Consider the following 15,904-nt stretch of genomic DNA (forward strand, 5'->3'; position numbering starts at 1 on the left):
TTTTTTGCATCACTTTCATTTACTCTCCAACTCACATGCCTGAATGTGAAGTGCAGTGATTCATCAAAAAACTATATGTTAGCACCTTGGACTACGAGATGCTGTAAGCTTCTCTTGCATCACTTTAATTTACTGTCAAGATGAAATGCTAAGATGTGAAATGCAGTGATTAATTAAAAAAACTATCTGTTAGCACCTGGGAATAGCAGATGCTGTAAGTTTTTGTTGCATCACTTTACTTTAATCTGCAACTGACAAGCTTGTATGTGAAGTGTACAGATTAAATAGAAATATTTTAGTACCAGGGAATAGCAGGTGCTGTAAGATTGTATTGCATCCCTTTAATTTATGTTCAAGCTATCATGTTCAAATTTGAAGTGCAGTGAATAATTAACTCAAACTATCTGTTAGCACCTGGGAATAGCAGATGCTGTAAGTTTTTTTTGCATCACTTTCATTTACTCTCCAACTCACATGCCTGAATGTGAAGTGCAGTGATTCATCAAAAAACTATATGTTAGCACCTTGGACTACGAGATGCTGTAAGCTTCTCTTGCATCACTTTAATTTACTGTCAAGATGACATGCTAGGATGTGAAATGCAGTGATTAATTAAAAAAACTATCTGTTAGCACCTGGGAATAGCAGATGCTGTAAGTTTTTGTTGCATCACTTTCCTTTAATCTGCAACTGACAAGCTTGTATGTGAAGTGTACAGATTAAATAGAAATATTTTAGTACCAGGGAATAGCAGGTGCTGTAAGATTGTATTGCATCCCTTTAATTTATGTTCAAGCTATCATGTTCAAATTTGAAGTGCAGTGAATAATTAGTGCCTCCGTATACCAGCTCCGTATTGTAAGCTTTTATTGCATCATTTAATTACATTCAAGATAACATTCTAGAATGTCAAGTGCAGGGATTAATAAAAAAAATTGTCAGATTGGTCTTTGATCATATTTGCTATGATTAGGCAATTTGAGTAAGCGTATAAGGCTTACGGCCACACCAGCTTGAGAACGCCCAATCTCATCTGAGCTTGGAAGCTAAGCAAGTTTGGGCCTGGATAGTACTGAGGTGGGACCCTACCTAGGAATACCAGGTGCTGTAAGCTTTTCTTGCATCACTTTAATTTACTTTCAAGCTGACATGTTCAAATGTGAAGTGCAGTGATTAATAAAAAAAACTATCTGTTAGCACCTGGGAATAGCCGATGCTGTAAGTTTTTTTTGCATCACTTTCATTTACTCTCCAACTCACATGCCTGAATGTGAAGTGCAGTGATTCATCAAAAAACTATCTGTTAGCACCTTGGACTACGAGATGCTGTAAGCTTCTCTTGCATCACTTTAATTTACTGTCAAGATGAAATGCTAAGATGTGAAATGCAGTGATTAATTAAAAAAACTATCTGTTAGCACCTGGGAATAGCAGATGCTGTAAGTTTTTGTTGCATCACTTTACTTTAATCTGCAACTGACAAGCTTGTATGTGAAGTGTACAGATTAAATAGAAATATTTTAGTACCAGGGAATAGCAGGTGCTGTAAGATTGTATTGCATCCCTTTAATTTATGTTCAAGCTATCATGTTCAAATTTGAAGTGCAGTGAATAATTAACTCAAACTATCTGTTAGCACCTGGGAATAGCAGATGCTGTAAGTTTTTTTTGCATCACTTCCATTTACTCTCCAACTCACATGCCTGAATGTGAAGTGCAGTGATTCATCAAAAAACTGTCTGTTAGTGCCTCCGTATACCAGATGTTGTAAGCTTTTATTGCATCATTTAATTTACATTCAAGATAACATTCTAGAATGTCAATTGCAGGGATTAATAAAAAAAATTGTCAGATTGGTCTTTGATCATATTTGCTATGATTAGGCAATTTGAGTAAATGTTTAAGGCTTACGGCCATACCAGCTTGAGAATGCCCAATCTCATCTGACCTTGGAAGCTAAGCAAGTTTGGGCCTGGATAGTACTGAGGTGGGACCCTACCTATGTATACCAGGTGCTGTAAGCTTTTCTTGCATCGTTTTAATTTACTTTCAAGCTGACATGCTCAAATGTGAAGTGCAATGATTAATAAAAAAAACTATCTGTTAGCACCTGGGAATAGCCGATGCTGTAAGTTTTTTTTGCATCACTTTCATTTACTCTCCAACTCACATGCCTGAATGTGAAGTGCAGTGATTCATCAAAAACTATCTGTTAGCACCTTGGACTACGAGATGCTGTAAGCTTCTCTTGAATCACTTTAATTTACTGTCAAGATGACATGCTAGGATGTGAAATGCAGTGATTAATTAAAAAAACTATCTGTTAGCACCTGGGAATAGCAGATGCTGTAAGTTTTTGTTGCATCACTTTACTTTAATCTGCAACTGACAAGCTTGTATGTGAAGTGTACAGATTAAATAGAAATATTTTAGTACCAGGGAATAGCAGGTGCTGTAAGATTGTATTGCATCCCTTTAATTTATGTTCAAGCTATCATGTTCAAATTTGAAGTGCAGTGAATAATTAACTCAAACTATCTGTTAGCACCTGGGAATAGCAGATGCTGAAAATTTTTTTTGCATCACTTTCATTTACTCTCCAACTCACATGCCTGAATGTGAAGTGCAGTGATTCATCAAAAAACTATATGTTAGCACCTTGGACTACGAGATGCTGTAAGCTTCTCTTGCATCACTTTAATTTACTGTCAAGATGACATGCTAGGATGTGAAATGCAGTGATTAATTAAAAAAACTATCTGTTAGCACCTGGGAATAGCAGATGCTGTAAGTTTTTGTTGCATCACTTTACTTTAATCTGCAACTGACAAGCTTGTATGTGAAGTGTACAGATTAAATAGAAATATTTTAGTACCAGGGAATAGCAGGTGCTGTAAGATTGTATTGCATCCCTTTAATTTATGTTCAAGCTATCATGTTCAAATTTGAAGTGCAGTGAATAATTAACTCAAACTATCTGTTAGCACCTGGGAATAGCAGATGCTGTAAGTTTTTTTTGCATCACTTCCATTTACTCTCCAACTCACATGCCTGAATGTGAAGTGCAGTGATTCATCAAAAAACTGTCTGTTAGTGCCTCCGTATACCAGATGTTGTAAGCTTTTATTGCATCATTTAATTTACATTCAAGATAACATTCTAGAATGTGAATTGCAGGGATTAATAAAAAAAATTGTCAGATTGGTCTTTGATCATATTTGCTATGATTAGGCAATTTGAGTAAATGTTTAAGGCTTACGGCCATACCACCTTGAGAATGCCCAATCTCATCTGACCTTGGAAGCTAAGCAAGTTTGGGCCTGGATAGTACTGAGGTGGGACCCTACCTATGTATACCAGGTGCTGTAAGCTTTTCTTGCATCGTTTTAATTTACTTTCAAGCTGACATGCTCAAATGTGAAGTGCAATGATTAATAAAAAAAACTATCTGTTAGCACCTGGGAATAGCCGATGCTGTAAGTTTTTTTTGCATCACTTTCATTTACTCTCCAACTCACATGCCTGAATGTGAAGTGCAGTGATTCATCAAAAACTATCTGTTAGCACCTTGGACTACGAGATGCTGTAAGCTTCTCTTGAATCACTTTAATTTACTGTCAAGATGACATGCTAGGATGTGAAATGCAGTGATTAATTAAAAAAACTATCTGTTAGCACCTGGGAATAGCAGATGCTGTAAGTTTTTGTTGCATCACTTTACTTTAATCTGCAACTGACAAGCTTGTATGTGAAGTGTACAGATTAAATAGAAATATTTTAGTACCAGGGAATAGCAGGTGCTGTAAGATTGTATTGCATCCCTTTAATTTATGTTCAAGCTATCATGTTCAAATTTGAAGTGCAGTGAATAATTAACTCAAACTATCTGTTAGCACCTGGGAATAGCAGATGCTGAAAATTTTTTTTGCATCACTTTCATTTACTCTCCAACTCACATGCCTGAATGTGAAGTGCAGTGATTCATCAAAAAACTATATGTTAGCACCTTGGACTACGAGATGCTGTAAGCTTCTCTTGCATCACTTTAATTTACTGTCAAGATGACATGCTAGGATGTGAAATGCAGTGATTAATTAAAAAAACTATCTGTTAGCACCTGGGAATAGCAGATGCTGTAAGTTTTTGTTGCATCACTTTACTTTAATCTGCAACTGACAAGCTTGTATGTGAAGTGTACAGATTAAATAGAAATATTTTAGTACCAGGGAATAGCAGGTGCTGTAAGATTGTATTGCATCCCTTTAATTTATGTTCAAGCTATCATGTTCAAATTTGAAGTGCAGTGAATAATTAACTCAAACTATCTGTTAGCACCTGGGAATAGCAGATGCTGTAAGTTTTTTTTGCATCACTTCCATTTACTCTCCAACTCACATGCCTGAATGTGAAGTGCAGTGATTCATCAAAAAACTGTCTGTTAGTGCCTCCGTATACCAGATGTTGTAAGCTTTTATTGCATCATTTAATTTACATTCAAGATAACATTCTAGAATGTCAATTGCAGGGATTAATAAAAAAAATTGTCAGATTGGTCTTTGATCATATTTGCTATGATTAGGCAATTTGAGTAAATGTTTAAGGCTTACGGCCATACCACCTTGAGAATGCCCAATCTCATCTGACCTTGGAAGCTAAGCAAGTTTGGGCCTGGATAGTACTGAGGTGGGACCCTACCTATGTATACCAGGTGCTGTAAGCTTTTCTTGCATCGTTTTAATTTACTTTCAAGCTGACATGCTCAAATGTGAAGTGCAATGATTAATAAAAAAAACTATCTGTTAGCACCTGGGAATAGCCGATGCTGTAAGTTTTTTTTGCATCACTTTCATTTACTCTCCAACTCACATGCCTGAATGTGAAGTGCAGTGATTCATCAAAAACTATCTGTTAGCACCTTGGACTACGAGATGCTGTAAGCTTCTCTTGAATCACTTTAATTTACTGTCAAGATGACATGCTAGGATGTGAAATGCAGTGATTAATTAAAAAAACTATCTGTTAGCACCTGGGAATAGCAGATGCTGTAAGTTTTTGTTGCATCACTTTACTTTAATCTGCAACTGACAAGCTTGTATGTGAAGTGTACAGATTAAATAGAAATATTTTAGTACCAGGGAATAGCAGGTGCTGTAAGATTGTATTGCATCCCTTTAATTTATGTTCAAGCTATCATGTTCAAATTTGAAGTGCAGTGAATAATTAACTCAAACTATCTGTTAGCACCTGGGAATAGCAGATGCTGAAAATTTTTTTTGCATCACTTTCATTTACTCTCCAACTCACATGCCTGAATGTGAAGTGCAGTGATTCATCAAAAAACTATATGTTAGCACCTTGGACTACGAGATGCTGTAAGCTTCTCTTGCATCACTTTAATTTACTGTCAAGATGACATGCTAGGATGTGAAATGCAGTGATTAATTAAAAAAACTATCTGTTAGCACCTGGGAATAGCAGATGCTGTAAGTTTTTGTTGCATCACTTTACTTTAATCTGCAACTGACAAGCTTGTATGTGAAGTGTACAGATTAAATAGAAATATTTTAGTACCAGGGAATAGCAGGTGCTGTAAGATTGTATTGCATCCCTTTAATTTATGTTCAAGCTATCATGTTCAAATTTGAAGTGCAGTGAATAATTAGTGCCTCCGTATACCAGCTCCGTATTGTAAGCTTTTATTGCATCATTTAATTACATTCAAGATAACATTCTAGAATGTCAAGTGCAGGGATTAATAAAAAAAATTGTCAGATTGGTCTTTGATCATATTTGCTATGATTAGGCAATTTGAGTAAGCGTATAAGGCTTACGGCCACACCAGCTTGAGAACGCCCAATCTCATCTGACCTTGGAAGCTAAGCAAGTTTGGGCCTGGATAGTACTGAGGTGGGACCCTACCTAGGGACACCAGGTGCTGTAAGCTTTTCTTGCATCACTTTAATTTACTTTCAAGCTGACATGCTCAAATGTGAAGTGCAGTGATTAATAAAAAAAAACTATCTGTTAGCACCTGGGAATAGCCGACGCTGTAAGTTTTTTTTGCATCACTTTCATTTACTCTCCAACTCACATGCCTGAATGTGAAGTGCAGTGATTCATCAAAAACTATCTGTTAGCACCTTGGACTACGAGATGCTGTAAGCTTCTCTTGAATCACTTTAATTTACTGTCAAGATGACATGCTAGGATGTGAAATGCAGTGATTAATTAAAAAAACTATCTGTTAGCACCTGGGAATAGCAGATGCTGTAAGTTTTTGTTGCATCACTTTACTTTAATTTGCAACTGACAAGCTTGTATGTGAAGTGTACAGATTAAATAGAAATATTTTAGTACCAGGGAATAGCAGGTGCTGTAAGATTGTATTGCATCCCTTTAATTTATGTTCAAGCTATCATGTTCAAATTTGAAGTGCAGTGAATAATTAGTGCCTCCGTATACCAGCTCCGTATTGTAAGCTTTTATTGCATCATTTAATTACATTCAAGATAACATTCTAGAATGTCAAGTGCAGGGATTAATAAAAAAAATTGTCAGATTGGTCTTTGATCATATTTGCTATGATTAGGCAATTTGAGTAAGCGTATAAGGCTTACGGCCACACCAGCTTGAGAACGCCCAATCTCATCTGACCTTGGAAGCTAAGCAAGTTTGGGCCTGGATAGTACTGAGGTGGGACCCTACCTAGGGACACCAGGTGCTGTAAGCTTTTCTTGCATCACTTTAATTTACTTTCAAGCTGACATGCTCAAATGTGAAGTGCAGTGATTAATAAAAAAAACTATCTGTTAGCACCTGGGAATAGCCGATGCTGTAAGTTTTTTTTGCATCACTTTCATTTACTCTCCAACTCACATGCCTGAATGTGAAGTGCAGTGATTCATCAAAAAACTGTCTGTTAGTGCCTCCGTATACCAGATGTTGTAAGCTTTTATTGCATCATTTAATTTACATTCAAGATAACATTCTAGAATGTCAATTGCAGGGATTAATAAAAAAAATTGTCAGATTGGTCTTTGATCATATTTGCTATAATTAGGCAATTTGAGTAAGTGTTTAAGGCTTACGGCCATACCAGCTTGAGAATGCCCAATCTCATCTGACCTTGGAAACTAAGCAAGTTTGGGCCTGGATAGTACTGAGGTGGGACCCTACCTATGTATACCAGGTGCTGTAAGCTTTTCTTGCATCATTTTAATTTACTTTCAAGCTGACATGCTCAAATGTGAAGTGCAATGATTAATAAAAAAAACTATCTGTTAGCACCTGGGAATAGCAGATGCTGTAAGTTTTTGTTGCATCACTTTACTTTAATCTGCAACTGACAAGCTTGTATGTGAAGTGTACAGATTAAATAGAAATATTTTAGTACCAGGGAATAGCAGGTGCTGTAAGATTGTATTGCATCCCTTTAATTTATGTTCAAGCTATCATGTTCAAATTTGAAGTGCAGTGAATAATTAACTTAAACTATCTGTTAGCACCTGGGAATAGCAGATGCTGTAAGTTTTTTTTGCATCACTTTCATTTACTCTCCAACTCACATGCCTGAATGTGAAGTGCAGTGATTCATCAAAAAACTATATGTTAGCACCTTGGACTACGAGATGCTGTAAGCTTCTCTTGCATCACTTTAATTTACTGTCAAGATGACATGCTAGGATGTGAAATGCAGTGATTAATTAAAAAAACTATCTGTTAGCACCTGGGAATAGCAGATGCTGTAAGTTTTTGTTGCATCACTTTACTTTAATCTGCAACTGACAAGCTTGTATGTGAAGTGTACAGATTAAATAGAAATATTTTAGTACCAGGGAATAGCAGGTGCTGTAAGATTGTATTGCATCCCTTTAATTTATGTTCAAGCTATCATGTTCAAATTTGAAGTGCAGTGAATAATTAACTCAAACTATCTGTTAGCACCTGGGAATAGCAGATGCTGTAAATTTTTTTTGGCATCACTTTCATTTACTCTCCAACTCACATGCCTGAATGTGAAGTGCAGTGATTCATCAAAAAACTATATGTTAGCACCTTGGACTACGAGATGCTGTAAGCTTCTCTTGCATCACTTTAATTTACTGTCAAGATGACATGCTAGGATGTGAAATGCAGTGATTAATTAAAAAAACTATCTGTTAGCACCTGGGAATAGCAGATGCTGTAAGTTTTTGTTGCATCACTTTACTTTAATCTGCAACTGACAAGCTTGTATGTGAAGTGTACAGATTAAATAGAAATATTTTAGTACCAGGGAATAGCAGGTGCTGTAAGATTGTATTGCATCCCTTTAATTTATGTTCAAGCTATCATGTTCAAATTTGAAGTGCAGTGAATAATTAGTGCCTCCGTATACCAGCTCCGTATTGTAAGCTTTTATTGCATCATTTAATTACATTCAAGATAACATTCTAGAATGTCAAGTGCAGGGATTAATAAAAAAAATTGTCAGATTGGTCTTTGATCATATTTGCTATGATTAGGCAATTTGAGTAAGCGTATAAGGCTTACGGCCACACCAGCTTGAGAACGCCCAATCTCATCTAAGCTTGGAAGCTAAGCAAGTTTGGGCCTGGATAGTACTGAGGTGGAACCCTACCTATGTATACCAGGTGCTGTAAGCTTTTCTTGCATCACTTTAATTTACTTTCAAGCTGACATGCTCAAATGTGAAGTGCAGTGATTAATAAAAAAAAACTATCTGTTAGCACCTGGGAATAGCCGACGCTGTAAGTTTTTTTTGCATCACTTTCATTTACTCTCCAACTCACATGCCTGAATGTGAAGTGCAGTGATTCATCAAAAACTATCTGTTAGCACCTTGGACTACGAGATGCTGTAAGCTTCTCTTGAATCACTTTAATTTACTGTCAAGATGACATGCTAGGATGTGAAATGCAGTGATTAATTAAAAAAACTATCTGTTAGCACCTGGGAATAGCAGATGCTGTAAGTTTTTGTTGCATCACTTTACTTTAATTTGCAACTGACAAGCTTGTATGTGAAGTGTACAGATTAAATAGAAATATTTTAGTACCAGGGAATAGCAGGTGCTGTAAGATTGTATTGCATCCCTTTAATTTATGTTCAAGCTATCATGTTCAAATTTGAAGTGCAGTGAATAATTAGTGCCTCCGTATACCAGCTCCGTATTGTAAGCTTTTATTGCATCATTTAATTACATTCAAGATAACATTCTAGAATGTCAAGTGCAGGGATTAATAAAAAAAATTGTCAGATTGGTCTTTGATCATATTTGCTATGATTAGGCAATTTGAGTAAGCGTATAAGGCTTACGGCCACACCAGCTTGAGAACGCCCAATCTCATCTGACCTTGGAAGCTAAGCAAGTTTGGGTCTGGATAGTACTGAGGTGGGACCCTACCTAGGAATACCAGATGCTGTAAGCTTTTCTTGCATCACTTTAATTTACTTTCAAGCTGACATGCTCAAATGTGAAGTGCAGTGATTAATAAAAAAAACTATCTGTTAGCACCTGGGAATAGCAGATGCTGTAAGTTTTTTTTGCATCACTTTCATTTACTCTCCAACTCACATGCCTGAATGTGAAGTGCAGTGATTCATCAAAAAACTGTCTGTTAGTGCCTCCGTATACCAGATGTTGTAAGCTTTTATTGCATCATTTAATTTACATTCAAGATAACATTCTAGAATGTCAATTGCAGGGATTAATAAAAAAAATTGTCAGATTGGTCTTTGATCATATTTGCTATGATTAGGCAATTTGAGTAAGTGTTTAAGGCTTACGGCCATACCAGCTTGAGAATGCCCAATCTCATCTGACCTTGGAAGCTAAGCAAGTTTGGGCCTGGATAGTACTGAGGTGGAACCCTACCTATGTATACCAGGTGCTGTAAGCTTTTCTTGCATCACTTTAATTTACTTTCAAGCTGACATGCTCAAATGTGAAGTGCAATGATTAATAAAAAAAACTATCTGTTAGCACCTGGGAATAGCCAATGCTGTAAGTTTTTTTTGCATCACTTTCATTTACTCTCCAACTCACATGCCTGAATGTGAAGTGCAGTAAATCATCAAAAAACTGTCTGTTAGCACCTTGGACTATGAGATGCTGTAAGCTTCTCTTGCATCACTTTAATTTACTGTCAAGATGACATGCTAGGATGTGAAATGCAGTGATTAATTAAAAAAACTATCTGTTAGCACCTGGGAATAGCAGATGCTGTAAGTTTTTGTTGCATCACTTTACATTAATCTGCAACTGACAAGCTTGTATGTGAAGTGTACAGATTAAATAGAAATATTTTAGTACCAGGGAATAGCAGGTGCGGTAAGATTGTTTGCATCCTTTTAATTTATGTTCAAGCTATCATGTTCAAATTTGAAGTGCAGTGAATAATTAGTGCCTCCGTATACCAGCTCCGTATTGTAAGCTTTTATTGCATCATTTAATTACATTCAAGATAACATTCTAGAATGTCAAGTGCAGGGATTAATTAAAAAAATTGTCAGATTGGTCTTTGATCATATTTGCTATGATTAGGCAATTTGAGTAAGTGTTTAAGGCTTACGGCCACAACAGCTTGAGAACGCCCAATCTCATCTGACCTTGGAAACTAAGCAAGTTTGGGCCTGAATAGTACTGAGGTGGGACTCTACCTAGGAATACCAGGTGCTGTAAGCTTTTCTTGCATCACTTTAATTTACTTTCAAGCTGACATGCTCAAATGTGAAGTGCAGTGATTAACAAAAAAAACTATCTGTTAGCACCTGGGAATAGCAGATGCTGTAAGTTTTTTTTGCATCACTTTCATTTACTCTCCAACTCACATGCCTGAATGTGAAGTGCAGTGATTCCTCAAAAATCTATCTGTTAGCACCTTGGACTACGATATGCTGTAAGCTTCTCTTGCATCACTTTAATTTACTTTCAAGATGACATGCTAGGATGTGAAGTGCAGTGATTAATTAAAAAAACTATCTGTTAGCACCTGGGAATAGCAAATGCTGTAAGTTTTTGTTGCATCACTTTACTTTAATCTGCAACTGACAAGCTTGTATGTGAAGTGTACAGATTAAATAGAAATATTTTAGTACCAGGGAATAGCAGGTGCTGTAAGATTGTATTGCATCCCTTTAATTTATGTTCAAGCTATCATGTTCAAATTTGAAGTGCAGTGAATAATTAACTCAAACTATCTGTTAGCACCTGGGAATAGCAGATGCTGTAAGTTTTTTTTGCATCACTTTCATTTACTCTCCAACTCACATGCCTGAATGTGAAGTGCAGTGATTCATCAAAAAACTATCTGTTAGCACCTTGGACTACGAGATGCTGTAAGCTTCTCTTGCATCACTTTAATTTACTGTCAAGATGACATGCTAAGATGTGAAATGCAGTGATTAATAAAAAAAACTATCTGTTAGCACCTGGGAATAGCCGATGCTGTAAGTTTTTTTTGCATCACTTTACTTTAATCTGCACCTGACAAGCTTGTATGTGAAGTGTACAGATTAAATAGAAATATTTTAGTACCAGGGAATAGCAGGTGCTGTAAGACTGCATTGCATCCCTTTAATTTATGTTCAAGCTATCATGTTCAAATTTGAAGTGCAGTGAATAATTAACTCAAACTATCTGTTAGCACCTGGGAATAGCAGATGCTGTAAGTTTTTTTTGCATCACTTTCATTTACTCTCCAACTCACATGCCTGAATGTGAAGTGCAGTGATTCATCAAAAAACTGTCTGTTAGCACCTTGGACTACGAGATGCTGTAAGCTTCTCTTGCATCACTTTAATTTACTGTCAAGATGACATGCTAAGATGTGAAATGCAGTGATTAATAAAAAAAATTGTCAGATTGGTCTTTGATCATATTTGCTATGATTAGGCAATTTGAATAAGTGTTTAAGGCTTACGGCCATACCAGCTTGAGAATGCCCAATCTCATCTGACCTTGGAAGCTAAGCAAGTTTGGGCCTGGATAGTACTGAGGTGGGACCCTACCTAGGAATACCAGGTGCTGTAAGCTTTTCTTGCATCACTTTAATTTACTGTCAAGATGACATGCTAGGATGTGAAATGCAGTGATTAATTAAAAAAACTATCTGTTAGCACCTGGGAATAGCAGATGCTGTAATTTTTTGTTGCATCACTTTACTTTAATCTGCAACTGACAAGCTTGTATGTGAAGTGTACAGATTAAATAGAAATATTTTAGTACCAGGGAATAGCAGGTGCTGTAAGATTGTATTGCATCCCTTTAATTTATGTTCAGGCTATCATGTTCAAATTTGAAGTGCAGTGAATAATTAGTGCCTCCGTATACCAGCTCCGTATTGTAAGCTTTTATTGCATCATTTAATTACATTCAAGATAACATTCTAGAATGTCAAGTGCAGGGATTAATAAAAAAAATTGTCAGATTGGTCTTTGATGATATTTGCTATGATTAGGCAATTTGAGTAAGAGTATAAGGCTTACGGCCACACCAGCTTGAGAACGCCCAATCTCATCTGACCTTGGAAGCTAAGCAAGTTTGGGCCTGTATAGTACTGAGGTGGGACCCTACCTAGGAATACCAGGTGCTGTAAGCTTTTCTTGCATCACTTTAATTTACTTTCAAGCTGACATGCTCAAATGTGAAGTGCAGTGATTAATAAAAAAAACTATCTGTTAGCACCTGGGAATACCCGATGCTGTAAGTTTTTTTTGCATCACTTTCATTTACTCTCCAACTCACATGCCTGAATGTGAAGTGCAGTGATTCATCAAAAAACTATATGTTAGCACCTTGGACTACGAGATGCTGTAAGCTTCTCTTGCATCACTTTAATTTACTGTCAAGATGACATGCTAGGATGTGAAATGCAGTGATTAATTAAAAAAACTATCTGTTAGCACCTGGGAATAGCAGATGCTGTAAGTTTTTGTTGCATCACTTTACTTTAATCTGCAACTGACAAGCTTGTATGTGAAGTGTACAGATTAAATAGAAATATTTTAGTACCAGGGAATAGCAGGTGCTGTAAGATTGTATTGCATCCCTTTAATTTATGTTCAAGCTATCATGTTCAAATTTGAAGTGCAGTGAATAATTAGTGCCTCCGTATACCAGCTCCGTATTGTAAGCTTTTATTGCATCATTTAATTACATTCAAGATAACATTCTAGAATGTCAAGTGCAGGGATTAATAAAAAAAATTGTCAGATTGGTCTTTGATGATATTTGCTATGATTAGGCAATTTGAGTAAGAGTATAAGGCTTACGGCCACACCAGCTTGAGAACGCCCAATCTCATCTGACCTTGGAAGCTAAGCAAGTTTGGGCCTGTATAGTACTGAGGTGGGACCCTACCTAGGAATACCAGGTGCTGTAAGCTTTTCTTGCATCACTTTAATTTACTTTCAAGCTGACATGCTCAAATGTGAAGTGCAGTGATTAATAAAAAAAACTATCTGTTAGCACCTGGGAATACCCGATGCTGTAAGTTTTTTTCGCATCACTTTCATTTACTCTCCAACTCACATGCCTGAATGTGAAGTGCAGTGATTCATCAAAAAACTATATGTTAGCACCTTGGACTACGAGATGCTGTAAGCTTCTCTTGCATCACTTTAATTTACTGTCAAGATGACATGCTAGGATGTGAAATGCAGTGATTAATTAAAAAAACTATCTGTTAGCACCTGGGAATAGCAGATGCTGTAAGTTTTTGTTGCATCACTTTACTTTAATCTGCAACTGACAAGCTTGTATGTGAAGTGTACAGATTAAATAGAAATATTTTAGTACCAGGGAATAGCAGGTGCTGTAAGATTGTATTGCATCCCTTTAATTTATGTTCAAGCTATCATGTTCAAATTTGAAGTGCAGTGAATAATTAGTGCCTCCGTATACCAGCTCCGTATTGTAAGCCTTTATTGCATCATTTAATTACATTCAAGATAACATTCTAGAATGTCAAGTGCAGGGATTAATAAAAAAAATTGTCAGATTGGTCTTTGATCATATTTGCTATGATTAGGCAATTTGAGTAAGCATATAAGGCTTACGGCCACACCAGCTTGAGAACGCCCAATCTCATCTGACCTTGGAAGCTAAGCAAGTTTGGTCCTGGATAGTACTGAGGTGGGACCCTACCTATGTATACCAGGTGCTGTAAGCTTTTCTTGCATCACTTTAATTTACTTTCAAGCTGACATGCTCAAATGTGAAGTGCAATGATTAATAAAAAAAACTATCTGTTAGCACCTGGGAATAGCCGATGCTGTAAGTTTTTTTTGCATCACTTTCATTTACTCTCCAACTCACATGCCTGAATGTGAAGTGCAGTGATTCATCAAAAACTATCTGTTAGCACCTTGGACTACGAGATGCTGTAAGCTTCTCTTGAATCACTTTAATTTACTGTCAAGATGACATGCTAGGATGTGAAATGCAGTGATTAATTAAAAAAACTATCTGTTAGTACCTGGGAATAGCAGATGCTGTAAGTTTTTGTTGCATCACTTTACTTTAATCTGCAACTGACAAGCTTGTATGTGAAGTGTACAGATTAAATAGAAATATTTTAGTACCAGGGAATAGCAGGTGCTGTAAGATTGTATTGCATCCCTTTAATTTATGTTCAAGCTATCATGTTCAAATTTGAAGTGCAGTGAATAATTAGTGCCTCCGTATACCAGCTCCGTATTGTAAGCCTTTATTGCATCATTTAATTACATTCAAGATAACATTCTAGAATGTCAAGTGCAGGGATTAATAAAAAAAATTGTCAGATTGGTCTTTGATCATATTTGCTATGATTAGGCAATTTGAGTAAGCATATAAGGCTTACGGCCACACCAGCTTGAGAACGCCCAATCTCATCTGACCTTGGAAGCTAAGCAAGTTTGGTACTGGATAGTACTGAGGTGGGACCCTACCTAGGGACACCAGGTGCTGTAAGCTTTTCTTGCATCACTTTAATTTACTTTCAAGCTGACATGCTCAAATGTGAAGTGCAGTGATTAATAAAAAAATCTATCTGTTAGCACCTGGGAATAGCCGATGCTGTAAGTTTTTTTTGCATCACTTTCATTTACTCTCCAACTCACATGCCTGAATGTGAAGTGCAGTGATTCATCAAAAACTATCTGTTAGCACCTTGGACTACGAGATGCTGTAAGCTTCTCTTGAATCACTTTAATTTACTGTCAAGATGACATGCTAGGATGTGAAATGCAGTGATTAATTAAAAAAACTATCTGTTAGCACCTGGGAATAGCAGATGCTGTAAGTTTTTGTTGCATCACTTTACTTTAATCTGCAACTGACAAGCTTGTATGTGAAGTGTACAGATTAAATAGAAATATTTTAGTACCAGGGAATAGCAGGTGCTGTAAGATTGTATTGCATCCCTTTAATTTATGTTCAAGCTATCATGTTCAAATTTGAAGTGCAGTGAATAATTAACTCAAACTATCTGTTAGCACCTGGGAATAGCAGATGCTGTAAGTTTTTTTTGCATCACTTTCATTTACTCTCCAACTCACATGCCTGAATGTGAAGTGCAGTGATTCATCAAAAAACTATATGTTAGCACCTTGGACTACGAGATGCTGTAAGCTTCTCTTGAATCACTTTAATTTACTGTCAAGATGACATGCTAGGATGTGAAATGCAGTGATTAATTAAAAAAACTATCTGTTAGCACCTGGGAATAGCAGATGCTGTAAGTTTTTGTTGCATCACTTTACTTTAATCTGCAACTGACAAGCTTGTATGTGAAGTGTACAGATTAAATAGAAATATTTTAGTACCAGGGAATAGCAGGTGCTGTAAGATTGTATTGCATCCCTTTAATTTATGTTCAAGCTATCATGTTCAAATTTGAAGTGCAGTGAATAATTAACT

The 15,904-nt window shown here is 36.4% G+C and overlaps 1 non-coding gene and 15 pseudogenes across 1 annotated transcript; all 16 read left to right on the forward strand.

Annotated features, from left to right (window-relative positions):
- Nucleotides 1-995: 995 nt before the first annotated feature.
- Nucleotides 996-1,114, forward strand: LOC145644148 (5S ribosomal RNA; annotated as a pseudogene).
- Nucleotides 1,115-1,905: 791 nt separating this feature from the next.
- Nucleotides 1,906-2,024, forward strand: LOC145649485 (5S ribosomal RNA; annotated as a pseudogene).
- A 1,229-nt stretch (nucleotides 2,025-3,253) lies between these two features.
- On the forward strand, nucleotides 3,254-3,372 carry LOC145650359 (5S ribosomal RNA; annotated as a pseudogene).
- Nucleotides 3,373-4,601: 1,229 nt separating this feature from the next.
- Nucleotides 4,602-4,720, forward strand: LOC145650360 (5S ribosomal RNA; annotated as a pseudogene).
- A 1,105-nt stretch (nucleotides 4,721-5,825) lies between these two features.
- LOC145649003 (5S ribosomal RNA) lies at nucleotides 5,826-5,944 on the forward strand (annotated as a pseudogene).
- A 667-nt stretch (nucleotides 5,945-6,611) lies between these two features.
- On the forward strand, nucleotides 6,612-6,730 carry LOC145649004 (5S ribosomal RNA; annotated as a pseudogene).
- A 352-nt stretch (nucleotides 6,731-7,082) lies between these two features.
- On the forward strand, nucleotides 7,083-7,201 carry LOC145649211 (5S ribosomal RNA; annotated as a pseudogene).
- A 1,325-nt stretch (nucleotides 7,202-8,526) lies between these two features.
- LOC145644590 (5S ribosomal RNA) lies at nucleotides 8,527-8,645 on the forward strand (annotated as a pseudogene).
- A 667-nt stretch (nucleotides 8,646-9,312) lies between these two features.
- On the forward strand, nucleotides 9,313-9,431 carry LOC145647172 (5S ribosomal RNA; annotated as a pseudogene).
- Nucleotides 9,432-9,783: 352 nt separating this feature from the next.
- On the forward strand, nucleotides 9,784-9,902 carry LOC145650289 (5S ribosomal RNA; annotated as a pseudogene).
- Nucleotides 9,903-10,568: 666 nt separating this feature from the next.
- On the forward strand, nucleotides 10,569-10,687 carry LOC145650716 (5S ribosomal RNA; annotated as a pseudogene).
- A 1,231-nt stretch (nucleotides 10,688-11,918) lies between these two features.
- On the forward strand, nucleotides 11,919-12,037 carry LOC145647053 (5S ribosomal RNA). Its single transcript, XR_014116268.1, has one exon. It is a non-coding gene; the product is annotated as a 5S ribosomal RNA (ribosomal RNA).
- A 446-nt stretch (nucleotides 12,038-12,483) lies between these two features.
- LOC145647615 (5S ribosomal RNA) lies at nucleotides 12,484-12,602 on the forward strand (annotated as a pseudogene).
- Nucleotides 12,603-13,269: 667 nt separating this feature from the next.
- LOC145647616 (5S ribosomal RNA) lies at nucleotides 13,270-13,388 on the forward strand (annotated as a pseudogene).
- A 667-nt stretch (nucleotides 13,389-14,055) lies between these two features.
- LOC145650704 (5S ribosomal RNA) lies at nucleotides 14,056-14,174 on the forward strand (annotated as a pseudogene).
- Nucleotides 14,175-14,840: 666 nt separating this feature from the next.
- Nucleotides 14,841-14,959, forward strand: LOC145644597 (5S ribosomal RNA; annotated as a pseudogene).
- Nucleotides 14,960-15,904: the final 945 nt, after the last annotated feature.

Source organism: Electrophorus electricus, chromosome 13, assembly GCF_041902795.1.
Source record: "Electrophorus electricus isolate QZ-2024a chromosome 13, ASM4190279v1, whole genome shotgun sequence".
NCBI classification, from domain to species: domain Eukaryota; kingdom Metazoa; phylum Chordata; class Actinopteri; order Gymnotiformes; family Gymnotidae; genus Electrophorus; species Electrophorus electricus.